The sequence below is a fragment of the Anolis carolinensis genome, chromosome 2 (genome assembly GCF_035594765.1).
Source record: "Anolis carolinensis isolate JA03-04 chromosome 2, rAnoCar3.1.pri, whole genome shotgun sequence".
NCBI classification, from domain to species: domain Eukaryota; kingdom Metazoa; phylum Chordata; class Lepidosauria; order Squamata; family Dactyloidae; genus Anolis; species Anolis carolinensis.
Window position 1 is genome coordinate 238821471 of NC_085842.1, and position 27418 is coordinate 238848888.

At 38.7% G+C, this 27418-nt stretch overlaps 1 protein-coding gene across 44 annotated transcripts in view; it reads left to right on the forward strand.

Moving 5' to 3' along the window:
* ptprd (protein tyrosine phosphatase receptor type D) overlaps positions 1-27418 on the forward strand; it is a 1517053-nt gene that overhangs the window by 765879 nt on the left and 723756 nt on the right. The window lies entirely within an intron of this gene.

Below are 27418 nucleotides of genomic sequence, written 5' to 3' on the forward strand. Positions count from 1 at the left end.
ACAAATAAGCAATTACAGATAATCCAATTATAAATGGCAGTGAATGTACCATCATAAACACGTAGGGTAGGATTGTAAACAAATGCAACAACTAGTTGCACATTCCCTTCCTCTTTTTTTTACACACACACCTATATTTCGTCATGGGTAATTTCAAGGAAGATATTGACAAGATGGAATGTGTCCAGAAACCAAAGTGACCAAAATGATCCAAGGTCTTGAAGCTATGTCCTATGATAAGCAGCTTGGGAAGCTGGGTATATTTAGCTTGGAGAAGAGAGGTTGAGAGGGGGCCTGATAGCCATCTTGAAATATTTGAAAGAATGTCACATTGAGGAGAGGGCAAGATTATTTCTTCTTTCTTTCTTTCTTTCTTTTTTTTTTTCTTTCTTTTCTTTTTTTTTTTTTTTTTGCTCTAGAGACTAGGACATGGAGCAGTAGATTCTACCTAAACATTAGGGGAAACTTCCTGATGGTAAGAGCTGTTTGACAGTGGGATATGTTGCCTCGGTGCATGGCAGGTTCTCCTTTTCTGGAAATTTTTAAGCAGGCACTGGATGGCCATCTATGAGGATTGCATTTGGTGTTGATTGGCATGGCAGAGGGTTGGACAGGATGATGATGATAATAATAATAATAATAATAATAATAATAATAATAATAATAATAATAATAATATACTATATTTATATTGTGCTCTGAGGAGACTACAGACATGACAAACATTCAATGTCATTATACAATTGACAAAGACAGACCCTACATAAACAGAGGCCAGGCTTCCCTCTTTTCATCTCTGGCATCTGGCCATACTTGACTCTGCCATGGGGAGATGCTGTTGTTTCATTTTCCACACGGAGAAGCCTGCCTTCCATGGACACCTTTCCTGGGCGGATTTTTTGCTGGCATGTTTTTTTTCAGGATGCCTTTTACCTCCCTGCCAAAGCGGTACCTATTTATCTACTTACATTGTTGTTTTCGAACTGCTGGGTGAGCAAAGGTTGGACTGAAGGCAGGAGCTCACCCTTGTGGTCTCTTCCAACTCAGTGATTCTATAATTCTAATTGTCAATGTGGAAGAAAGGAATTATGAAATGGACACAGGCTTTTGTGTACAGATAGGGAAAGATATTTGTTATTTTAAAAAAGCTTTTTAGTGAGATTGGGTCCAGTATTCCACCCAGACAAATATTGCGGTGGCTGTCCAGTGGGAGTAAACCAGGTTTAATCCAACTGACCATTTATTTTCTTCCACTGCCTTAATTCAGGAGCGGATTGGTGAAAACTCCATGGGAGAATCCGGTACTGGTTCAAAGCATCAAGGCTTCAGACCAGCCCTGGATTTTGTGACTTGTGCAGATGGGCCAGCAGAGAGATAGATTGGTCCAAGAAAAATTATACCTCTATCTTCCAAGTCTGGCACTTGCACTACTACACTTTCTTGATCTCAGTCTAGGTGCCCATTTTATCAAGGCAATCTCACTGAATAAATTTTTAATTCCACAAAGCTGCAACTTGACTTTGAATTTTTAAAATGCTATTGATATTTCTATCTCCTTTATTATTTAAATAAGCTATAGTTGCTTCTAAAGCAGACACACACACACACTAAAGTGTTATAGTTAATTTGGCCCTTCCTTAAACTGGTTGTTATTCAGGGACCCAGAAGTAAGGAACCTGAACTCGTTGATTACAATGTAAACATTTTTAGGTGATTTGTCAAATCGTTTTAATTTATCACACAACTCTTTCTACAGCTGCAAAGTATTTTTGATGTTAAAATTGCATTAAGTATCCACTGTGTTGGGTTTAGTTTTGGGAATTATACTTGTTAAGACTTTGAAGTTTTTTCAATGGAGATTTAAAATAGGTGCATAATGCTAATATAAGCAAAAGCTTTTTCAAAAATATAGGTAGTTTTTTTACTATCCCTAAAAACTGGGGCTAATTACAGCCCATTCTCTAGTAGAAACAGCCAACAGCTTGTTTTCGTCCCAGTTTATTGCTCCTATGTTTCAAACTCCTAGAAGAGATGTGTAGGAATGTAGCTCTTCATTACATGTCAGCTTTGAATAATTCTGGGTGAGGGTAATTTTTTTTACATCTGCTCACCCCTTATTGTCAACTTATTATTCAGAGAAACTGCATGATTTACTCTGTATTTTTTCCCTGTGGAACTTTGGAGTCTTGTGCTTCCCAAAAAGAATTAGTGCTATACAATAAAGTCATTGAACTATATTAAAGCTATAATGTAAACTATACCCTCTGCCCTGCCATGAACACAACACACACATACACCATACTAGGGCATCATTTATTGCACAATATTTCCAGGACCCTATAAAGTCATATTTTCTGAACACTTCTAGGGACATTTGCTAGTTTTGCCTGTAATCCTCATGTCTCTTGTCAGTCTTGCTCCTTCCAGCAGCCCGGATCCCAAAGAACAAAATGGAATTCAGAAACACCTGACAGCTAGTAGATGTAAAGATCAGGAGTGAGTGTAAATCTAATTTCTGCAGCAGTTCTTAAGACCTATATCAACTAGTAAGTCTAAAACATTTTGACAGCCTTGTCTCAGGAAAAAAGAAAAAGAAAAATAGAATGTCTCAAATAGAAAGGTGGAGGTGGGGAGGGCCACCATTAATTACCTTGTGAGGAAATATCATATTGAAGGAAATACAAAATTACATTATGTAATAAAGCGACTGCATGCAATGTGAACAAAAGACATATTGTTTTTTTTGTAACATAAAGAACTAGAGCATCTGTTTCAGTTCATTATCCTCTTCATCATCATAAGTGATCGTATATTAATTTAATAACTTTTTAAAATTTAGAGTAATATAAATGTTACATTTTTGAACAACAAGTAATTGTGTGGAATTTGCAAGGGTATGTAAAGAATTTGAAATTAAAGCAGAGAACCATGATATATTAATTAATAAAGTCAAAATTGTTTCCTTATATAGTTGAACCAAAAGAGCTGAATAACTTTGGACATCCAATCTCCTTGCCTCCCCGCTTCCCCTTTAATCAATAAAACAATTCAAAATTATTATGAAATTACTTTTTGCTATTTGGAGTTTGTTAGTTAGGTTTTCAATCAAAGCTAATTGCTATATTTCATTGTATCAGGTCAATACCAATATTTCCTTTGCCTCTCTTCAAAATTGAGTGATCATGCAAAAAAAACAATGACAACCCTTGCAAGTGCACCTGCAAATCTGCTCCACACACACACACAAACAAAAAAAACAACAACACACCACACACAGAAAGTTGGAAAGAGGTAGACCACAATTTTATTGTTTTCAGTTATAAAATTGGGTTGGCTCCTGCATCAAGTATTGACCAATCCACCTGTTGATCAATAAATGAGGTCCAGTACTGGAGCCCCTAAGAATGACAAGAGAGGAAATATGGCTGCTAGCCTGCCTAATCTCCCTACCACAAGAGATTACTGGAAATGGCACCATTCGAGCCCTGTCCCACCCCCACCCCCGACCCTAACCAATTTCCATGGGAGTACACCATCTGGATACAGAAACTTGGATAACTCATCTGGATTTTAAATTAAATCTAGGGCCGACTGCATGAAGGCCACAACTGTTACGGATTGATGATTATAAATGGAAGCTCTTATGTGTGCCCGCAACCCAGAGTCACCCTCAGAAAAATATCATGTCACTCGAGTTTGCAGAACAAAAATACAGGAACTTTACTGATTCCAAGAGATCAAAAACAGTAGTATTTACAATGGTCCCTCTGATAACTTATAGAAGTCCACAGTCATAAACAGTCCTTTCTCAGTCCACAAATCTGCTTCAGAGAAGAATACAGTCCTGGTTCTTCACCCTCTTTTCTCAGCAGCAAACAGGTCCGCAAAATCAAGGCCTCTCCTGAGTACACTGCTCCATCAGTAGTACTCAGACAGCACTGAAAAACGTGTTCAAACTGGTTCTGCAGCAGCAGAACAGAAACAGTATCAAATCAATCCCCAGATCTTTGCAGGCTCAGCCAATCAGCTTCATGCACTTCATTTTCCAGTTAAAACACATAGCACAGTGTCTTTGCAAACCATGACAACAACCAGATCAACCAAGAAGTGAGAATTCACTGCAATAAGCAAGGAAAGAAAGCAACAGGATAAGAGTTATGCAATGACCTCTTCCTTCTCCTCATCATCTTGCTTTTTCCATGAGACTAGAGAGTGAGAGCTACAGAACTACTTTCCCCTTGGACCTGCTTCTCCTCTCTTGCTGATGAATTGGTTTTTAGGCAGGAGCAGCCTTGAAAGCAAGAAGAATTCTTGCAAGGAAAAGGAAATGGCATCCTGCTTCTGCAGTGTGTATGGTGCCTCCCTATGTCTTATATCCCAATTCAGTTTTTCTTATTTATGTGATGGTATGCCTGCCCTTCAACGCATAAGTACTGTCAGGTCCGGTCCAACACGGGAAGCTGACTACGCCCCAGCGTTGGGCGTCATGCTCCCGGGGGTGCTGTCGAGCCCCCGGGAGGTGGGGCCAGACTTGGCCTCGCCTCCTGTGCCCTGGCCCCACCTTTTGCACCTCACGCCCTGGCCCCGCCTCCCACACAGCGTGAGAATCAGGGCCAGGGCGCGTGATGTGGGAGGCAGGGCCAGGGCGCGTGGTGCGGGAGGTAGGGCCAGGGTGCGGGAGGCAGGGCCAGATCTGACCCCGCCTCCCACACTGCGCGCCCTGGCCCAGCCGGCCTGGTCCAGCCGGCTTGGCCCAGCCAGGCTGCGGCACAAGTCCTTCCAGACCACGGCGAAGGCCCAGCCAGGCTGGCTGGACATTCCTGCTGCGGCCCACGCGCCCTTCCCTGGCAGGAGCTGTGGCCATGCGACACGGGAGGCAGGGTCAGGCCACGTGGCGTGGGGGGCGGGGCCAGGTCTGGCCCCGCCTCCCACATCACATGGCCATGCCTCCTGCATCACGTGGCTGCACCTCCCGCAGCGCGGGGGGGGGGGGGTGGCGCAATATTTTTTTTTTTTGCCTACCACTTTTAGTTACCTCAGGCCGGTTCTGAGTACTGTCATGATTAACTCATACATTTTTGTTTCCCTATCCAGAAGCCTGTTTATATATCGCAGGTGAGGTATTGATACTCAGTTCTTCTATGACCCTGTAGGTTCCCATATCACCATGAGACAAATGTAGAGATTTGGAGATTATTTTACAATGACGGAGATATATAGCCACATAATTTTTCCCAGGCATCCCCAATGCAGATCCCTTTTGAACTGAGTAGGCTGGATACTCCCATTATCAAAAGTATTTAAGTCCAAAACCTCCCAGTAGAATCACAGATGCTCATGTAACTTTGAAGGCCAGGCAGACCAGGCTTTGTTTGAAGGAGATAGGTATAGTGACATTCAGTTCTTTTTAAGGCTCAGCCTAGATATACCAATTAGGGGAGAAATGGAATCTAATGCAGCTGGAACTACCTAGAGTGCTACCTGTTTTTTCTTTGCTTTAGTACTTTATCATATGAGACAAATAAACCAGCATTGTAGCTGGAGCATCACCTCATATTAAAACCACTACCATCCCACTGCCAATCTGTCTCCCTCCCATAATTCTCTCATCCCCAATAACTAACAAGAAAGGCTCATCAATGGCTACCAATCTCACAATGTTCCTCTCACTTGCCATATGCAATGAGTCCCTTCTTTGGTGTCATGCTGGCAGTAAAGTGATGTTGGGGGCAAGATTCTCCTCTCCCACTTTGCCCTCTCCCGCTTGCTATTCAACTGGTATTTTCCTTTTATTTTATATTTATAGTTCTCTTTTTTGTTTTTAAATGTTGGAATTGTGCAATTGTGCTAAAAATAAAAAAAAGCAGTCAAGCGGGAAGGTGAGGTTACAAGAATGTGCAGAACTATGATCATTTTTTCTTTTTTGTTATTGGATCATACGAACAGAATATAACATATCCACATTTCCTCACAAGAATGTTTAGAAAACAACAAAAGTGACATTTACACACACACAAAAATTCCAGGTTTGTTTTCTGCTCCCCTGGAAACTAGGACTCGAAGCAATGGGTTCAAATGACAGGAAAGGAGATTCCACCTGAACATTAAGAAGAACTTCCTGACTGTAAGAACTATTCAGCAGGAGATCTCTTTGCCTCGGAGTGTAGTGGAAGCTCCTCCTTAAAAGCTTTTAAACAAAGACTGAATGGCCATCTGTCAGGGGTACTTTGATTGTGCTTTTCCTGCATGGCAGGGGGTTAGACTAGATGGCCCACATGGTCTCTTCCATTCTATTCTCTATTGTTCTATGATTCTATGATGTATACTCTCCATGAACAATGATCATGGGACCATGGATTCAGCGAATCGGTGTAATTACATTAATGAAGAAAAATATGATATCAAAGGTATTCAATGCAGTTTACAGCCACTATTGATAATAACACAACTATAATAGATTTGCAGGTTCATGTAATAAATTCCTACCTGAAGTAGAACATGATCTTTGTCCTAGCTGGTTTTGCCTCATTGAAATATGATATTCCTTTGTTGGTGTTGCTTTAGGTAAAGGTAAAAGTTTCCCCCTGACATTAAGTCCAGTCGTGTCTGACTCTGGGGATTGGTGTTCATCACCATTTCTAAGCCAAAGAGCTGACGTTGTCTGCAGACACCTCCAAGGTCATGTGGCCGGCATGACTGCATGGAGCGCTGTTACTTTCCCACTGGAGTGGTACCTATTGACCTACTCACATTTGCATGTTTTCGAACTGCTAGGTTGGCAGAAGCTGGGGCTAACAGTGGGCATTCACTCCACTCCCCGCATTCGAAACTGTGACCTTTCGGTCCACAAGTTCAGCAACTCAGCGCTTTAACACACTGTGCCACCAGGGGCTCCAGTGTTGCTTTAACATGATATAAATTTAGACAAGATCGACATAGCCTGACTTCCCCTGAATTTGAACCTAAAGTATACATGCCACTGAGGCTAGAGCCACCAAATGTCATTTCTATTCATAAGGGCGTTACTACATGCTTGCTGCTATCCCACACCATTCTCATGATGAAGGATTATGGAAAATTACTAGTTGCTAGTACTGTACAATTGCAGTGCCTTTGCTGCGCAAAACTGCATTTCTGTGTAGGTGACATAGCTCCATTATCTCACAGTTTTACTTCCTCTTCCTTTAAAACAATTACAAGTGAAAAAGGGGACCACAGCAGATACTACCACAGAAGCACCTGAACTTGTGGGGAACTGGCAGACTCTAGACAGATATTGGATGGCATTGTGTTGGTTCACCACTCCATGTGATAAAGTCCTAAATTCATTTAAAAGAAACTGAAAAACATTTTCTAATTTACATTTTCTGTGACTATGGTGTAAAATTCCCCATGGAATGGAATAGTGTTGTGAACTTATTTGTCAACATCTATCTTTTTTTTGTTAATAATCCAGTATTTCAACAGTATTATAAAAACTGAGATATTTTATATAGAGTATTGCAGAATAAAGGATATATAGGTTTCCTGTAATCTTAATGCACTCTGCAAACCTACAGTTCTGAGCCCTGATAAGCCTTGATTTTTTTTGCTCAGCACCTAAAGATGATATTGTGCATTCTCCTTCACTTTCCTCTAACTTACTTGAGAATGCAACACTAATGCAAGATGAACAGATGCCAGCAATTTTTTGAAAACGAGATTGCTATTTGTGCAAGGTTTGGTGGTTCTGACTCTGAACATAGCAACATTTTGTTTTCCTTCCTGGAAATATTCTCTTGTGACCAGTACAAATGTTTTCAGTAATGCTTTATATACTCATGAGACAGATAAAATTAACCACTGCTACCCTATATGAATGTTATTTTAGCTTCCCGTGGGACCTCTAGTCACACTGCATTGGGTTCTGAGTTGCATGTATCTGTGAGGCTAAATACTTTCATACTAATTAATTACTTGACTTGGTGACCTCCACTGTGCATTGCGTTCTACAGAGACTGGTGTTGGTAGCTTAGCACAAGTGTGTTTTTCCTTCAAAGCATTATTAGTAATGCTGGCTCAATACCATGCTAAAATTCTCCTATTCCTCCCCAGCAAAGAATCAATTTTCTAAGTACTTCATATCTGGAGCATGAAGCTTTAGAATATCAGGATAGCAAAAGCCAAAACAAAAAATACCCACAGTGGAGAAGGAGATGCCTTTATTAAGCCATCCAAAATTCACAAAATGCCCTCTACAAGCTTTCAAAGCTTAAAGGCATTTTCATCATGCATAGATATTAAAAGTTGTTTTAGAAAAAGAGCTATGACAATGGTGGGTCATAGAGCTGCATCTTGTGATATTAAAGCTGAGTTTAAGATAGTGATGGAGGGAACTTTGATATAAGTAAAGCCCCACCCCACCCCACCTTCCCACACACTTTTCTGACCACAAGACACAAAATAAGACAAATAAACTTGTTTCTCTTTGTTTGAAAAAAGCAGCTCCTTTGACATCTAGCCCATATCAATCTTGTATGAGACTACAAACCTCTTTATATAATAGCTCCATTTGGATGTCACATTAAACCTGCTCTTGGAAAAATTACTTTTTTGATCACAACTCACAGGATCCCATTCTAGCAGTCTGCCTGAAGGGGCTAATTTTTCCAAGATCTAGTTTGAGTCTTCAACTCTGAAGCATAACATGGTTCGTAATGTGTCTAGAGGCATCCAATACACAGTGCCCAGGTCTACTCTATTACTAACACAATGTGACCTACTCTATTCCATAATTAATCATTATTTCGCAGAAAGCTCTTCTCTAGTTTAAAATGGTACATACATAGCATGTTTAGTCAGCATTTGGAGTGCTCAGAGCCAGCTGTCTCATGGGTATATATAGGAAAATATTATATAAAATTAAATCCTTTTCAATATTCTCCTCTTGGAAATTGGCATGTGTGACTGTGGAGAAATCTTCACAGACATTAGTCTTACTGATCAACTGTTTGTGGATAGATTTATAGAACACATTGAATTGAGGGAAGTATTGATTGGGGGGGGGGCAGAATAATTATCATACTGTTTAGAAAATTCTGTGGGGAAAGTCCTTTGTTGAGATTTAGTTGGAGCAGGTAAGCATCATGTCTTACTCAGGGCACGTCTACGTGTACAATTTAATGCGGGTTTGGTCTGGGGTGGCAGTATTCCCAACAGAACCTGGTTCAACTACTCTTACCCATGTCTTTTTTGTCACTATAGCAGTGGCCACTGCTGCTGCTCAGTCATTTAGTCATCTCTGACTCTTCGTGACCACATGGACCAGTCCATGCCAGAGCTCCCTGTTGGCCGTGGCCACAGAGCTCCAAAATCTCCTAACCATTGCTGTGTCCCTTTGCCAATGTTATCAAAGGCATCCATGCAATTTGAAGGCAAGGGTGAAGAATGAGGTGTTGACACAGGGATGTAGCCAAAGGGGGCGGGGTGTTAGGGGTTCAACCCCCCCTGAAATTTTTCAGGTTAAAAAAACTGGTTTACTCATGAATTTTAATTGATTAACCAAATCCGCATGAGTGTCCACTGTAGTTTATCAATGGAGCCTGATTTCTAAATTATTTTGCGTTATGGAACTACTCTTCATGATTTACTAAAAAAAAAAAAAGTTTCAACCCCCCCCTCCCTTTTTTTTTCTGGCTATGGCCCTGAGTTAACACCATGCTGAATTACAGGGCTGCTGCAGAGCTTTAGGAAAGTTCCATAACATTCTCAGATACAGCTTGTATAAGTTGGGGTTGCATTCCCCCTGAATACACTACCAGATGTTAGGAATTTTGGAAGTTTTAGTCCAAAACACCTGGAGGGCCAAAGTTTGCCCATGCCTGGCCTAGATCTTAATAATGATATACTGTATTTCTCCACAATAATTCCCAATCAATCTTGCAGATGCGTATTTATTTGCTGAGTGAATGGGTGGGTCACTAAGTAGCATAATGACAATATTTCTACATCTTATTTTATTTAAACCCCACCACATTTGGCAGCAGTGGGGAGCCAGCTTTCCCTCTCCATAGGCTCTCAGAACTACCATTGTCTTTCTGCAACACGTAAATCTATTTTGTGCCATGTACTTCCTGGTATGACTCCTCACATAGTGTAGCTTTTCTTATTTATTCCTTTCATTAGTTTTCAAACCCTCTCCTTTCATTGTACATTTTGAATGATATAATATTTAATCCTTGTCAGCCTGGATATTTGATTTTTTAAAATGTTTTTAAAAAATGAAACACATTTCCCTTGTGTCTTGTTTCATTTGGCTCTTGTTACCTGTTGAAATTGTGAGAGAACAAACTGCTAAGTCCCATTGTGAGTCTGAGAGCAATTGGAATGGAACAGTTAAGAGAACAGAATAAATGATATTCTCATTGTTTATCATTTCCCCATTCAAACAGGTCTCTCTTGATTGCCATAAAGAAAGAAATATAGAGGCAAATTTTAACATTACGCTAATAGCCATGCTTTCACTGTTACTCTAGAGACAATACTGAGCACTTAATAAGTAGAAATAAAAGGGCTTTCCATAAAAGTATTCCTTGTTAACTTAATAGTAACCTATTTTAACTTCATAGTTCTTAGTGTGTAAGAAGCAATGCCAGTCTAACCAGATATCTGAGTATGTTCAATCTAACACATTATATTTGGTTATCTAAGCTACAGATTGTGAACATGCCCTATTCTTTCATTTTCAGGGCTGGTCCTAACATTAAGTAGTAAAACAACAGCCTTGTACAGCATATTTCAAGATAAAAACCCAGAAAAATAGAGTTTTGAAGATGGAAAGGTGTTAGTTTTTGATGCTGATCTGTATGTGTGCTTGTGTGTGTTTATGCATATGTGGTGGATTTGGTGGCAAGGTGAGGATAACAATATCTTATTAAGGTAATTATCCAAATAACACATTCAAAATAAGGAAATGCAAGAAGTTATATGTGTAGGCACAGTTTGGGAGAACTATTTACAGTTCAGGACATTCTCTGTGAAAATACAAAGTGAGAATTTTGCACAGAATAAGTCCAGAACTACAAAAATTCTCATCAGTGCAGGATTCTTCTGATCAAGATTCAAGAAACATGTTTTTAGCTATTATCAAAAATGTTCATTAGATATCCAAAATGATCAGATTATGTAGGATTGTAGACAGATGAGTCCCTTTGTTGTAGGAAAGTTCTGTGAAGCAGCATGAGTTTCTCTTTGCAGGAATGAGTAAGAAGTCCGTTCACACCCAGGGATGAAATCAGGCCCTTCAACAACAACAATATCCTTTCCTTACCAGTTCAACTGATGGATGTCACCACTGAATCAAATTGTCTTTCCTTGGCAGAAGGAAGTCATTGGATGCATCAAGCTCAATCATCACCTCTAAACTATCATTTAAAAATAATTATGTAAGTGATCGTGAGTTGATGCAGGAGATAAAAATGCAGTCTGGAGAGGGACAGTAAGGAAGAAATTGTGCTAGAGCAGAATGTAGCATTCCTGGCATTGGAAGGTACTTGTCCTCTACTTTGCGTTATCATCTTTTAAAGCTCTATACCAGAAATATGCTTATAGTTTTTATTGCCTTACGGTTCCCTCCCTTATGCACTGATCCATAAATAGTCTATGTTCTTGGCCACTGAGCACTACCAATAGTGAGTTAAAGCCTAATGAATATATCCTTATCACCAAAGAAATGGATGGGGTAATATACTTTAGGACAAACACCTTGAAGGTTGCATTAATTTTATTTTTATTTCCCTTTTCCTCCTGCACACACTCCTCCCAATCATGCAAGGAGTGATCCAGTTTGTAGTCAGATCAACATTTCCTAATTACTGTATTTGTCCAATCTGATTGATCGTACAAATACTTCAGCTTCACCAACTCTCTTGCATTTGTCTTCCTGCTGAATAACTGCATCAACATTAAACTCACAATGAAATAAAGCTGTATTTTGGAGCAGCCTCAAGTAAATGAAGTGGTAGGAGAATGTTTCATTTGGGGAGATACATCTTGCATGAAATATCCTTTGCCAATCTAATGTCAGATCCAATTCTAAGTATATTTGCCTAGCACTAAGCACTGTTGCAGTGAGACTTTCCCCTGAGTATAAAGAGTGTAATAAGAATATAAATGTCTTGTTGCCCAAGGATCTATCTGGTATCATGCAAATTGCAGAGAACAGAGGTTTATTACTTGTTTTACCAGTCTGCTAGAACTACTCGAAAACTTTATTTATTTTCAAGCTGAGCATACCCTAATTGACAATCTAAAACTCCAAAAGCCAAAACATTTTGCTGCCATTTGGCCATTTACTCCTTTGGAAAAAGGAGACTAGTCACACATCCAGTGCCTATTGAATTTTTACTCAAAGAGTCATTGAGAGGAAATTACTCTGGCGATAGGAAGAAAAAGCTCAAGTTGATCTGGTCATCATGGGATTGGCAGTTCTGCTCCCTGGGTGATGGCTATGTGAATGCTGCTCCGCAGCTCTCCTGCCTTTCTTCTCTCTCTTCCACAGCATCCAGGTGAAGCATCAGCTAGGGGTTTTCTTTCTATCCCCAGCTATGACTGCTACTTTGTTAAAAGGGCAGAAATTGTGCTAACAGTCAGGGAAGCATCTGGGCTGTTTGCTATTTACATGGTTCTTGTGTGAGCTGGAGTTCTTTCCTGCCTTTCCCTTTCTTTACCCATGTGGAGCAAGGGTTCCATGAGGAAAAACTCAGTGGATACATGGATGTGATGCCTTTATATGCAAATACAAGTATTTCAAAATCTGAAACCTTTTTCTGAAGCAGAGGACATGCTTCTATATAATTATGATGCAAACTCTTGACTAGGGACTTCATCCCACAAGTGGATGGAAAGTGGAGGGAACCATCTCACCCTGTTCCCTCCTGTCTTTCTCCATCTTCTGAGATGGCCAGCTATCCCACATTCTTATCTTGTTGATGCCTGTCTTTTCCCCACTTTCTCCTGCTTTTCTCCATTTGGAGTTGGGTATCATCCGACTCCTGAAGAGCGGTTTAGAGCTCAGTTTCCATGTGCTGCAGAAACAGGGCCACACTGAATCCTACCAGAAGTACCCTTATGTCATGTGATGGCCTCCTTGGGAGTCCCATGAGGCTCCATTTCCAAAGTGCATGGAAACAAAACCCTAAACCCGTGGGATGAATTCCTAGGTCTATGCTGCAAGGGACAGTATGTTTCATAAACCAGCTGTTCTGTATTTGTGGGTGATTTGTGTAATTAAGCAATCAGTCCCAAAATGCTGTTTTTCCAAAGTTGAAAGAAGAAAAGGCATTTTCCCCATGAATTTTAATAAAGTTTACAAGCTCTGAGCTAAATTATAAACTCTGTTTTGCAGCTGCAAATCCTAGTCCCAGAATTTTGTTTTGTTTTGTGATCTGTGAAGGTTGAATGTGCGAATGCAGTAAAACTTCTATTCATAATGTACACAGTGGTATATGTTACATACCAGTAAACAGAAGCTTACTTTAGCATTTCAAAAATAGCAATCATGTATAATTTAAAGCCATCACTGAATAGGAAGGGCCAAACAATCCTGAATGTTGTGCTGAGTTAGAAGCACAGATGTGCTGAGCTAGAATCACATACTGAAAAACAAAATTGCCACAATATGCCATTGCCTATGAGTGGAGCCCTGCTTTGAGGGTGTAAGGAATATAGTCTTCATAAAGTGGGCCCCTTTGAGAGTCCCAATCACTGTTTAAACTGCAACGAAGCAGAACTCCTCAGCTTTTGTAAGTCTGCCTGGAGAACTGTTGCCCAAATTCTAGTCTTCTGGATATTTTGAATTTAAGCTGTTTGATTGTTTGAATCATATCTCACCCTTTCTTAGATCTGTGTTTCAAGGTGACCTCCAACATTTTTTTTTTAAATGCAACAATTAAAAACTGAATAAATTAGAAATAAAACAATGTTAACCTGGTCTTAGCATTAAAGGGCAAATTTTGATTAAATGTTTTTTTTTAAAAAAAAACATGAACCATTAAAATATATAAAAGTTCAGCACAATCACTTAAATCTTTGTCCTCACAAGGAAAACAGTCACTGAAGGTCTTTTTCAACATTGTCAGGGAAGGGAAAACGTACTCTCCTTCAGGTGGGAGTTCCATATTTAGGAAGCTGCAAAAAAGAAGGTCCTCTTTCAAATCTTCATCAAACTGCTTTTGGAAGTAGCAAGACCAAAAGAACGGTCTCAGGTAGATCACAAAGAACATATAGGAAGACTTGTATAAGATCAAAGGATCTAATGATTTTATAAGCAGTTTGAAGGCTACATTAAATCAATCTCAAAATAATGCTGGATATCTTCACAGCTTAGAAAAGTAGTTATATTGGCTGGGGAATTCTTGAAGTTCAGGTTCTGGAAATCTGATTCCATCAAATATGCTGCTAAGGTGCTTGACTACTTTTAAATGCATTGCTGTATCATGACTGATGGAGAATGTATAGTCCAGCAGAGTTTCTTTCATGTGTCAAGATCTGGGATCCTTTCACACTAGGATGGAATTGTCATGATTCCATTCTAAAGAATCTTAGGTTTGTAGTTTAGTTGGGGGTACTAGAATTTTCTGGCTGAAAATTCTAAATAAACAATCAACAATAATTTCCAGCATTCTGTAAGATGGAGCCATGGAATTTAATCATAGTGCTATAATTGTGTAGAATGAAAAGGCCCATGGACCAGTTTTGGCCACAATTTAACTTACTTGGTAGGTCTTTACCTTCTTGATCCAAGAAAAACTGCAAATAAAGACTTTCACGGGCCCTCTTTAACATCTCCATAAAAAACGACTCTTTCAATAAAAAAATGATTTCACTAAAAATATTCCTTCAATAAAATGAATTATTTCTCTGCTTCTTCATATTACAATGAATTATATTATGCCATCTACATCCTTGACTCTTACAATTCAAAATACAGAGCAACGTAAAAGTAATCATTTCTCCTTGAGTATGACTTCACTTGGCTTGTTTTTTTACCCAATGAAATAGAAAATCTGGATAGATAAAGGAAATACTGTATATTTGAACATCTTGATGAAAAGTCAGAGAATTTCAGTTGACACAAATCAAGATGTGACTTTAGAAAGCTGCAGGTGGGATGAAATGAATGTTTTATTAAAGATGATTCTCACTATGTTTGAAAGTCAAAGCAGCATCTTGCCTTGTCAAAGTTTTCAGAATTTAGTGTGTTTGGGTGGGCCCTCTTCCTTTTATTCACTAGCTTATATCACCCTGTCTGAAAGTATAGGATAATAAAGTTGTTTTTATTTTCTTTTTTTTACAATTATAGAATTTTTGACAGTAATGTTCAGTTGTAGTCCAATGAATCTGGTTTATTAAATATTGTTCCCTGGTATTTACACTTATCTTATTAAATGATCAAGAGAATGCATGAAGATGTGACTTCTTTTACCTGGGGTCATATACTTGACCTGCATTCACCTTAATCTGCAATTTGGTTTTATTTAAAACTCTTAAGCATTGTCAGTGTGTTATCTAGTAGGAGACCAATGGCACAATACTGCCTACCTCCACTTAGAAATTAATTCTACCAAATCAATTAGGGCTTACAATGGAGTAGGTAAACCTAGCTGGGTGTCCCCCATATTGAACTTTTGCTAAATATGAACATGCGGATGCGCTGTGCAATGCTGTAAACTGTGTGTATGTTCCTTCCTGTCCACTGATGGCACCCCATGAATTTCATATGGTTTTCTTTGGAAAGGAATACTCAGAGGTGCTTTTGTCAGTTCCTAGATTATAATTGAACACAATGGAGCTTCATTTTGAGTATATTTGAATAAGATAGAGCTTAGGCTGAAATCCTCTGAATGCTATTTTGAGAATAAGTGCCGATGAAAAGAATAAATTGCCCGATATCTGTTTGAGATAGCATGTAATTGATTTGCAGTGCAATTGAATGCATGCAATTGTACACATACTTTTGTACACGTATTAGTAGCTTTTTTAAAAGATGCACTTTGTTTTAACATTTTGTGAGCCAAGATTATTTTTTAATCTTGTACTAGGAGAAAGGTAGACTATACATTAATTAGAGAAATAATCCACGTTGCCTTGCATGGGACCTATTTTCAAGTAAGTAAATATAAAATTTATCTCAAATTCTTGTGTTTTCAGTGGTATTTCAATGATGTTAAAATAGTCAATATGACAATGGGCTTTGTTTTCAATTTAACTGGGTCACAAATCAGGCTTTCAAATAATCTGTTCAACAAAATCAACAGATGTAAGAGAGTTCCTTGATGACTTGGCCAATGCTACACCTCTCCATTTAGTTTGTGAATTAACCCATATTTTCAGAAAGTGACTTATTTGTTCAGCCATGCATAATGCATGCTAGATCCTGTTATGCAGACTTTCTGTATGCTTGACTTAGTTTTAAAATTAAGACTCGGGGGGAAATGAAACATAGTACATAGCATTGTACATGCGCTGTGATTATGTGTCCTAAAAAAAAGATGCTGGAAGTTAGTTTTTCTAGATTTATGAACTGAGCTGTAAATATATAAGTGAAACAGCTAACTTGGGTTTGCTATCGGGAGGTTTTAGGCACATTATTTTTGCCTGTCTGGCATAATACATAAGAAACTGCTTCATAGAAATTCGAACTATTGATGCATCTAGCCCAGAATTATCTATTTGGACAGCTCTCCATGGTGCTGTCAATCAAAAACAATATGGGGTATTAGGGACCAGGGCTCTACATTGAAGTGGGCAACCCAGGGGCCAAAATTGTCACAAATGTAACATTTGCAGTATGACAACAAGATAACCCTGATACTGCAAGCACCAGTTCCAGACAGTCCTTTTTTATGATGGCCTAAAGTGAAGCCTCCATCCTACCTGGGATCCACAAAAATTATAGACATTTCTGCTCTAATTCACCTTCCCACTTTGGGAAAGTGAACTACCAATGCATCAAATGCTCTATTGAAAATGAAATAGCAGTACACCAAAGAAAATGGCAGGTTAATGCTCCTGACCTCATATGATGAGCTCACAAATTTCTTTGTGAAGTTAGGTTCCCTTGTTAAGTGGGGTAGCCATTCAGATCTATTTAATATAAATTTGAAGTCTACTACTTAGTAGGGGTGTGCAATTCAACAAAAACACATGCCATTTTCGGTGTTCGGTTTTCGCCTCCCCCCCCCCTCGTTCCGTTTCCAAATTCAGGAGAGGTTTCCGTTTTCATGCTGAAAAGATTCAGTTCATTGTCACTAATGGGTAAAATTTAGAGGCTCGTTTCTCTGTCATTTTTAGGCCTATCAACTTGAAACACTCCTCACTTGTAGGCCACATTTACTTCTGCAAGCCTGCCAAATTTCAGAATGTTTCACCGATCTACTAATGTTTTGGAAATTTGTAATGTTTTTACCATAACATTTTTTTAAAAAAAACCTACAAGAGGGGGTTCTGGGACTTGAAGTCTCAAGCGCATGCCACAAGAGATGAGGAGAATGGAGACAGTCAGCCAGGTCTCTGATTGGCTGAGAAAGAGAGAAACACACAGAGAGAAAACCTTCAACTCCCAACATGCCTCGAGAGGGAGCATAAGGCTCCTTCAATGCTTATGTAACACAAAGTGCTGCTGGGAAAGTAAGTTCCCATTTGCCTCAACAGGTACAGGGGAAGGGCCTTTGGGAACGGATGGTGGAGGCTGCTAGAGAAGAAAATAAAGGAGGAGCAACAGCTTTTCTGATTAGCAAGGCTGCTTTGCCCACAGGCCACCACATCTGCCTCAAGTAGAGTCAGTGGGTTGTTGTATATCTTTCGGGCTGTGTGGCCATGTTCCAGAAGTATTCTCTCCTGAGTGCTGCTCGCTCAGCCCTATTAGCCCCCATCAGCCAAAAATATCTGGGGACTGTGATCTGTTCCAGCTAAGGCTTCGGCTGCTTCCTGCCTGTCTTGTTTTCATGGATTTGGCAGCTGAATCCTCTGAATCATACAGAGCCCATTTTCAAAAGCGGAAATGTGCATAGCCCTGCTATTCAGGGCACACTTGTTTTTGACAGACTATTTTCTCTTTGATATTTAACCTGATGTGCAATCTATACCTGAATCCTCTGAGTATGCTCAGAGTAATAATCTGTATTGTTCCAAAAACATCTGGGATGAATTAATTTGGTAGAGGTAGTTTCTGTCTTTTGATGGAATTTGTTTTATGACAAAACCATGATATAACAATTTATGGCAACTCTGAGCTCTCCTTGAACTTACTGGGCTAAAACAGATTTTTGGATGAGGTTTAGTAGGAAAGGTCACCAAAATGGAAGCCATCACTCTCTTGATGAAATTTTTTTAAAAATATATTGCACACTTCCACAATTCTGAAATAGCTTGTATGCCTTATCTACATTAAAAGGTAAAGGTTTCCCCTGACAGTAAGTCTAGTCGTGTCTGACTCTGGGGGTTGGTGCTCATCTCCATTTCTAAGCCGAAGAGCCAGCGTTGTCCATAGACACCTCCAAGGTCATGTGGCCAGCATGACTGCATGGAGCGCTGTTACCTTCCCACCAAAGCAGTACCTGTTGATCTCAAATTGGCATGTTTTCCAACTGCTAGGTTGACAGAAGCTGGACCTAACAGTGGATGCTCACCCCGCACCCTGGATTTGAACCGCCGACTTTTCAGTCAGCAATTTCAGCAGCTCAGTGGTTTAATCTGCTGCACTATCAGGGGTCCCTTTGGTACTCTTATCTACATTAAGAGTAACAAAATAAAAAAGTGACTCAGGATGGAATAGAAGCAAAGAATGGGAGTATCTGAGTTCATAATGGCAGCAAAGAATCAAATGTGTGAAGGAAAACAAAAGACTAGTTCTTTTTGAGACACAACGACCAGTCCCAAAGATAACATGGGAGCTGTGTAAACACTCATTTTGCTAATCATCATAAAAAGACCTGAGACGAATGTCAATTTCCAATTGGCTCTGCTGATGTCAAAATTCTTGATGTATTTATCTAAAAAGTAAATTCTCCATGTTGTGATCATGAATCATAGCAACCCAATCTTGTTTTGAACTGCTCCCTTACAAATGCCTGCTACACCTACATTGCTTTTTAGATGTTTCCAAGTCAGATTCTGCCATCCATATTTGCATTGCATCTGCTTCAACTTGGCACTGAGCTCTATTAAAGCAGACACGTGCTAAAATCAATTTTAAAATTACTCGATAAGATGAATTCAGACCAATGTGTCCATTATGAGATGAGTGAAATGGACTTTAGGGTAATAATTGGTGAAGTAATGTTATTAGATATATACTGTCATCATGAATGATGCGTCCAGGAGTAATAACATTTTGCACTGTACTTTCCTTTCATCTCATTCAACATCATTTTTAGCACAGGAATCCTGTGCTCTTAAAGATTAATTGAGCTAGCCATAACGATATGTAAAGATGACAAACAGATTTACATTGCTGAAAAACTCTGTAGAGTAGTAGTCCTTTATTGTTGTTGTTCTATAGTCCACATAAATGTATACAGCTTCCTTAATGAATTATACAGGCATAAATGTGTTCCTTCATGTTATTCAGCATACAAACACAGAATACCAATTCAGTTCTATTAAAATAATGGAATCTCAGTAACCTGCAGACATTTAAACAGGACTGTAGAAGTCCTGGTTTGGCTTCTTCTTTTAATTTCACTGTACAAAAAAATCATTATGAAAATTGCCATATCTCAGTTTTGCACATGTTCGTATCTTCAGCATTCTTCAAGCAGAAAATAAATTGTAAAATGGAGCAAACAGTGAAAATTATTTAAAAAACAGTACTTAGAAATTATTTCTCGTGTTTTGTAGGAAAGGTGTTGTGCACATGCACAGAGCACACACATACATAAACTCACATGACCTGAAACAGCCAGATTTTTTTTTCAGATATAGCATCTTGCCATGTTTGTTAGAGGTGCTTTTCAAAGAAGTAGGGAAGTCTCTTTTCTTCTGGGAGCTCACGTAGACCTTGGCTTCAGACTGAAATATGTTGAATGGTTGGAGATAATTCACTAAACATTTTGCTCTGCATCACTTCTGTTTACATCCATGTGCAGATCTTGCTGGAGAACCAAGTCAAATGTGATGGACATTCAGCAGCCTAAACCCATAATTCAGTAGGTGGCCATTCACTCTATGCTGCTGTCTAATATCTATGATCAAATAAGATTTGGAAATATTTTCTCCTATTGTGTAAATGACATTTGTTTCATAGATGTTTAGATTCCTGGTTACTTGATGGTTGACTGTCCAATAGTAAATGAATACCACAGCGTATTCATGTGTATTCAAAGGAATCTTATAGTAGGTTTTATACTGAGGCTGGATCTCCTCTGTCCTATAATCCAGTAACAGAATGTGGATTAACTGCATTGATCTGGATTATAGGCAGCACAGATTGATATAACCAAGTTCAATGTGGTTAATCCACATTCTGAAATTGTATTATGGGTCAGTGTAGATCCAGCCTGAGAGAAAGATGTTGGAAGCATAAGCTTTCATGGACTTAAGTCTTTTTCATCAAATGCATCCAATGCATCAATGTATTTTCCCTCAGTTAGTTTCAAAGGTGCTACAAGATCCCCTTACATACTGATCCAGACTAATACAGCTATATTGTGTCAATACACAGCCATTGAATACATAGAGTTCAACTACATAGTCATGTTAGTATGGATTAGTATGCAAAGGGATCTTGTAATGCCTTTGAGACCTAGGATGTTATCCCACGGGTGGGAGGAAAGCAGGGGAAAGCGGGAGAAAGTGTTTGGAACTTACCCTGACAAGATCCATCTTTGAGGATGGCAAGCCTCCTTTTCCCATCTTTTTCTCACTTTCTCCAGCTTCACCCCTCCCCCCTTTCTTCAATCAGGAGTCTTCTCTCCATTTTTGCATGCTGGCAAGATGGATTCCCATGGATGGCTACAAGTAGTGGCCATGTGTCATGGGATGGCCTCTGTGGAACTCTGTTTCATCAGCATTCAAAGACAGAGAGAAAATGGGGGGGGGGAGTTACACGAGATAAGGTCCTAACTCAGTGGTTCTCAACCTGGGGTCCCCAGATGTTTTTGGCCTTCAACTCCCAAAAAAATCCTAACAGCTGGTAAACTGGCTGGGATTTCTGGGAGTTGTAGGTCAAAACACATGGGGACTCACAGGTTGAGAACCACTGTCCTAACTGAAAGAAAGAAGTTGGTTTACATTTAAACTGCAATCCCATGAATCTCACTCAGTTGTGCAATTCAATTGGAGTACATTTGAACTTACTATCAAGGAAGTGTGCAACCTTTTTTTCAAACTACTTTTCAAAAAGAGGGGCATGGACATTAGTTTGGGCAATCCAGTGGTTCAGGACACAGCTTGATTATGACTTGACAAAGCTTAAGACTGTCCAATTCAGCCTGGGTCCAAATTGAACTCTCATTGCTGAAATCTGACTGTTCATGTCTTAAGAAATGGTTATAACGCATTTCCCCCTGATTTTTAGAATTAGATAAAGCTGGCAGATATAATGGTTCTTTATGAATGAAGGCTGCCTGCCAAATTTCAGACACATAGGTGCAGGAATTTTTGTGATAAAAGATGAAAGGCTGAAAGTAATGTTGTGCACAGTTTCCACAAAGAAGAGAAGAACAACATAAATCTTTTAATGAAGCACTGTATATTATTTAGTGTTTGGCACTGCCCTTGGAGTTACCCTTGCCAATTTATGCAAATAGATTTTCTTTTGTCATCACAATTTTAACTACTAGGAAACATTTATTTTTATTTACAACCATTATGAAAAAATATTCTGGAATTTTCCATAGAAGCTGCTAGTATAAAAATACCACCCAATGTGTAGTTTTAAACATGATATATCAAAGAATATGAAATTGCTTTTTTCTTCATCTCTCTGTAACAGTAATTAACACAGCATGGTTCATAGCCTACAAAAATTTTGTGTTTCAAATAAATTGAAGTTATTAAAAAATTCAACATGGCAAGCAATTATTTTATCTGTAGAATAGATAATGTTTAAATTCCCAGTAAAAACCTCAGTTAAAGATACTTTAACCTGCATGTTTGTACTTTTTAACAACTTTGCTGTACCCAATACACACCTAAAAATGAATTGGCCCGTAGTGCTCTGGTAAAAACAATGGGTTTCAAGAATATGTGACATTCCAGATGATATAGGATTACAGCTCCCATCACCCATGACTGTGATGGCTAGAGTTGATGAGAGCTGGAAACTCACATTTTTGTCAATGTTGCCATAGCATATCAGAAAGGAATTTATGGAAGGGATTTATGGAGAGATATTGCATGTGTATGTTTGAGAGAGGGTTGTTAATTTCTAGATCGGAGCTTCTTAATCTTTTCTCCACTCATGACCCCTTTCTTCCCAAGAAATGTTCACGTTGCCCCAGGTTTATAAGTATATAAAATAGGTTTAAAAACCAAGCATTTACCAATAATAAATCAGCATTTGTAAAGCTTGCTTGATTTTCCTTTTTGTGGAGTACAGCTAGAGCATTTTGTGCAGAGTCCCCTAGAAACACTGCATGTTGTTACTAACAGATTTGTGCAAATGGGTAGCATTCAGAAATCTTCTACTGTTGCTAACATTCAGCTAAGGGGCCTTATTTGGGGTCAGCACCCACAGTTTAAGAAGCCGTCATCTAGATAACTCTACACTTCCCTTGGAAGGCTACAAAGTTAGACATCAAGGGAGATCAGGAGAAAAACTTACATTAAGCAACTGTTTTCTGAATTCTGGGAAATAACCTTCAAAAACTAATTGCTCCAAGCTGTGGTTGTGATTAAGAGAGGCAAATGTATTGGCAGAAAGTCACTTTCCCTCTGTTCTTTCCCTACACAATGCCAGATCTGTTGCCCCAAACTTCTAGTAAATATTTTTCAGGAGTAGAGGTGATGAAGAATTGTGGGGGAGAAGTGAGGATGTTATGCCAGTGATTTTTACCAGCACAACAATGGCAAATCGTTACTACCATTATTGTCCTTCCCATTCTAGTGCAGAACAAAGGCCTCACAGAGGTTGATGGCTTGCTACTCACAACTGATTATATGGTGACTAAAATTGCTGAGAACTGAAGTCAGAATCTAGAAAACCACAAGTGACTCAATCCTGCTCTAGAATCACTCACTTAATATGCATGCTTTGAAAAGGAAATATGATTAAGGTATGTCTTATTATAAATAATAACCTACTTTTTTTCAGACATGGTGATATACACAGTTCGTGCTCTCCCTTTCTTTATTTCTATGAAATAGATTAGACTGAGATACAATAATTGACCCAAGGTTGTGCCATTGGCATTGTAGAAGGATAGCAATTTGAAGATGGTTACTGTACTCTAATCCAGCACTTTCAACAGACTCCACAAATTATGTATAACTCTCGAGAAAAGCAGACATTAGAATATCAGTTCCAATACAATCTGTCTCAATTAGAACAGATCCATTGAATCTGTGATTTACCAAGATCCCATTGATTTAATGAATCTTTTCTAATTTAGGCCCAACTAACCAGTTAGTTAAACCATATTTTCCAGATTACTCATTATGCTGTTCATACTGAATGGGGAAATGGTCAATAATAAAGAATGCTGCATGGATTTTTGTTCTTGTTATTCTTTTCCCGCACATTGTCCCAATGCCCCATTACTCAATCTATGTGAATAGGACACAGAGTTGAAACAATATCCTACAAATGAGGAACTATAAAGCCACAAATCTCTTATTATTTTAACTTGTAAGATATGTCAGTCCACTTTGTGATCTTACACAGTGTTGTATTGAGAACTGATTATCATGGAATGCTTGCTGTTCAGGTACTTCCCTTTTCTCTGTCTCTGCTTATTTATTGTAAAACCCCTTTCTTCAGTCAAAGAGGTTTTCATGCAGCACAGTGGGATTGGGTGGAAAGGTGCATATCCTGTCTTTTTCAGAGCAGTGTGAGATCTTCTTTGTTTCAATCATAAATGAAGCTGCATATAATAACATAATGTACTGCCATGATCACAGCCAGCTAATTTTCTGCATATTGTTGTTGGCCACTTGAACAATTGCAATGCTGGGGAAAACATCACGCAAATCTACTTGTCCAGTAAAGCTTATTACATAGTATACAGGGACTAGGCAAAATCTCATGAACACAAAAGAAATCCAATGGGAAGGACTGCCATTTGAATTTTGTGGGAAAATTTGTAGGACAGTAATTACTAACCATACCCTCTTCTTTTACTCATTTTGAAAGAATTACTTCAAGTAGCCTGAAAGCATAGTTTCTGCCTCTTTGAAAATATTTTTGGGTGTAATGATAAATGATTATCATTCCCAGGACCACTGCACAAGGAAAATCAAAATGCCAAAAACCAATCCATGACCTTTGGAGAAGTTCTTATCTTTTATTTAAAAAATTAAACAAACAAACAGAATAAAAAGAAGAATGGAGAGAACACCAAAGACATTTGGATTTAACTGTAAAAAGTTTAGTTACATTTGTGCACCGACACTTTGATTAGCATTAGCTTTAGTAGTCTCTGAATGTAATTAGCTTGGGTACTGCACAATCACCATCCATCTTACTATAGCTGTCACCATACTATGACCAAAGACATAAATAGTAATTGTTATTTGCTGTCAAGTTGTCTTTAACATTTGGATGGGATACCTTGATGAGCACCAGTTTTTAATACCCCTACTCAAGGCTTGCAAAACTAAGACATGTCTTCTGAAGGCATACATTGATAGAAGTTCTGAACTTAAGCACATTTTGATATGAGTTTTGGAAATTTTGGAGGGAAAGTAAATATTTAAGTGAAGGAATAATCTTGGAGTAAAAATAATTTTATTATGAAAAAGACTACGTATGAACATAATTATTTACTACCCATTTTCATATTAGACACTATATACATTTGTCAGTATAAAAATCCAGTGCATAGAACAAGGATCCATGAAATTTATGCAAAGCATTACACTCTCTGTCACTATACCAAGTCCAATCTCCCCTGCTTGTGAGATCTCTCTTAAACCAGAATGCATGGCCCATTTTCTAGCTAAGGTAAACTGAACTATTCTAGGAATGTGACTAGCAGGATTTTGGCCATTCAGGTTTTTACATGTCTTGACTTTGAATGTTACCTGATAAGTAACTGGTCTTCCAAATCATAGAGGATCTGACCACTTGTGTCTTGTCAGATACTTTATGACATTCAAGGTAAATTGCTTATCTTTATATTTAGGATTCTTCTGAAGAGGCTAGACCTTCATGATAACAGCTGAGATCTTGCCTTAGTTTAAAATACAGTTGGCCCTCCATAATCATGGATTTAAAGTTAGCAGATTTGATTATTTGCAGATGCTTTGCTCTGCCTGCTGCCCTAAACCATTTTAATGGGAATTTGTAGCTCTCAGCTAGTGTCCCCAGTCTCTCTGCAAGATTCGCAAGACTGAAACCATGAGACTGCAAGTGTGAGGCAGGTCTTATAAGTCCCTATAAAAATGGCATAGGACAGCAGCAGAGGTAGCAGATAATCACACCAGCTGCCTGCTTTTACATCATGAAGGATGGGCTGAATCTGTAACTTGTACTGTATTTTTTGTGTTACATATATAGTTGAGGAGGCCAGAAATATTTGCATTTTTCCACTTTTGCAGGGTGTTTTGCACCCCTAACCTCCTCAAGTATGGAGGCCTGGGTGAATTTTATGTATTAACAACTTGTCATAGTTTTGAGGTGTTAATTTGTCATCTTCTGTCTATGACAAGTTTCTAGACAGGCATAACACTATTAGATTAAATATAGGTTGTAAAATAGAATAAAGATTTGGAGGTAAAGCACACAAAGGCTGTGTTCTATATCATATGCTCTGTCAGATTGGATCACACCATGAAGTAGTCATTAATTTTTGAACACCAGACTTTCCTGATAAGCTCTCCAAAATAATGTTAGGATAGATTCATAAGCAACAAAATTGTCTGCAAGAGAAACAACAGTATCTGTGACAGTCTAGGCCATGCTCCACCACATAACCCAGCTCCCTGATTGGTGTGGGAAAGTATCCATTAGCATACAGTGCAATCTCCATATCCTCAGGGGATACGTTTCAAGACTTCCTCATGACTTTCTGAAACTGTGGATAATAGCGAACTCTATATTTTCACCATTCCTGGGCTGGAAACATACTTTAGAATATCATTGGAGGATGAAGAGAGGCCCAGAAACACATTCGTGGGGTGGGGGGTATGTTTTTCAAGTGTAGGTAAGTGAAATTGTGGATATCAAATTGATAGATAAGGAGGGCATACTGTATTTGGAGAGACTGGCTTAAGGGAGAAGATCAAGGAATGGTCTAGCTTTCCTAAATTCTTGTATTTAGTCAGAATTTTTGCCGTAGACTAGGACGTTGTCCTTTCCTTCAAGACTTGTTAAAAAAATCTTTCGGTCACCCACCCATCACTGCCCTATGATCCCTTTTTGTTATCATATACTCATTTCAGTTTAAAATACTGGATTTTAAACTGAAATGAAAACAGTGATGGGTGATCAGTCTCCTACCACTTGCTTGTGGTCTCCTTTAATCATCATATAATTCAGTTTAAAATACTGGATCCCTCATTCTCAGTATACCTCTCAGTTCTAGGGTATCTTGTCCAGGAGTATTTTCTTACACCAGGTAGTAGATAGAATCAGTTTCAGGTGGAATGCATTCTGAGTTGTTTTTGCTGTGTTTATAATTAGATGCTTATCAAAAATACTAATCTTTCTTAGAACCCCCTATGAAATCTCTTATTATGGTACATGCAGCAACTCATCTATGAAACTCTCCAACAAATGATATCTATACAATTTCATTAGTTTGGACATATGAGCAAACAATGGCAATTCATACACATTTTTATTCAAATATGGTTATGATTCCTGAGTACACTTATAGGTAAATGTATTTTTGTTTACATCAATGTAGAAGAAACACAAGTACACTAAAGCTGATTTTTCAGCATCCCACATGGAAACCCTTGAGAACATTCCTCCATAAACGAAGTGCTTGAATGTGAATGAAATGTAGTGACTGATTACAGCGATGCCTGCATCAGGTCCAAAAGCATATGAATTGCCGCTAACTACATGTAAAAGAAGAATGTTGTCAAAACAGTTTCCAAATCCTATATTTTGAGCAAGAGCAGAAGAGGGGTCAAAAGGTTCATAGAGTTCACAATTGCCCATCCTGCAAGTTGATGCAGAAATAGAGTTTATGGAGACAGGCTGTGAAATGTCTAATTACTTCCTGAGTAACCACAGAAAGTTGTAATTTCAATATTTACAAGGCAGGTGCCA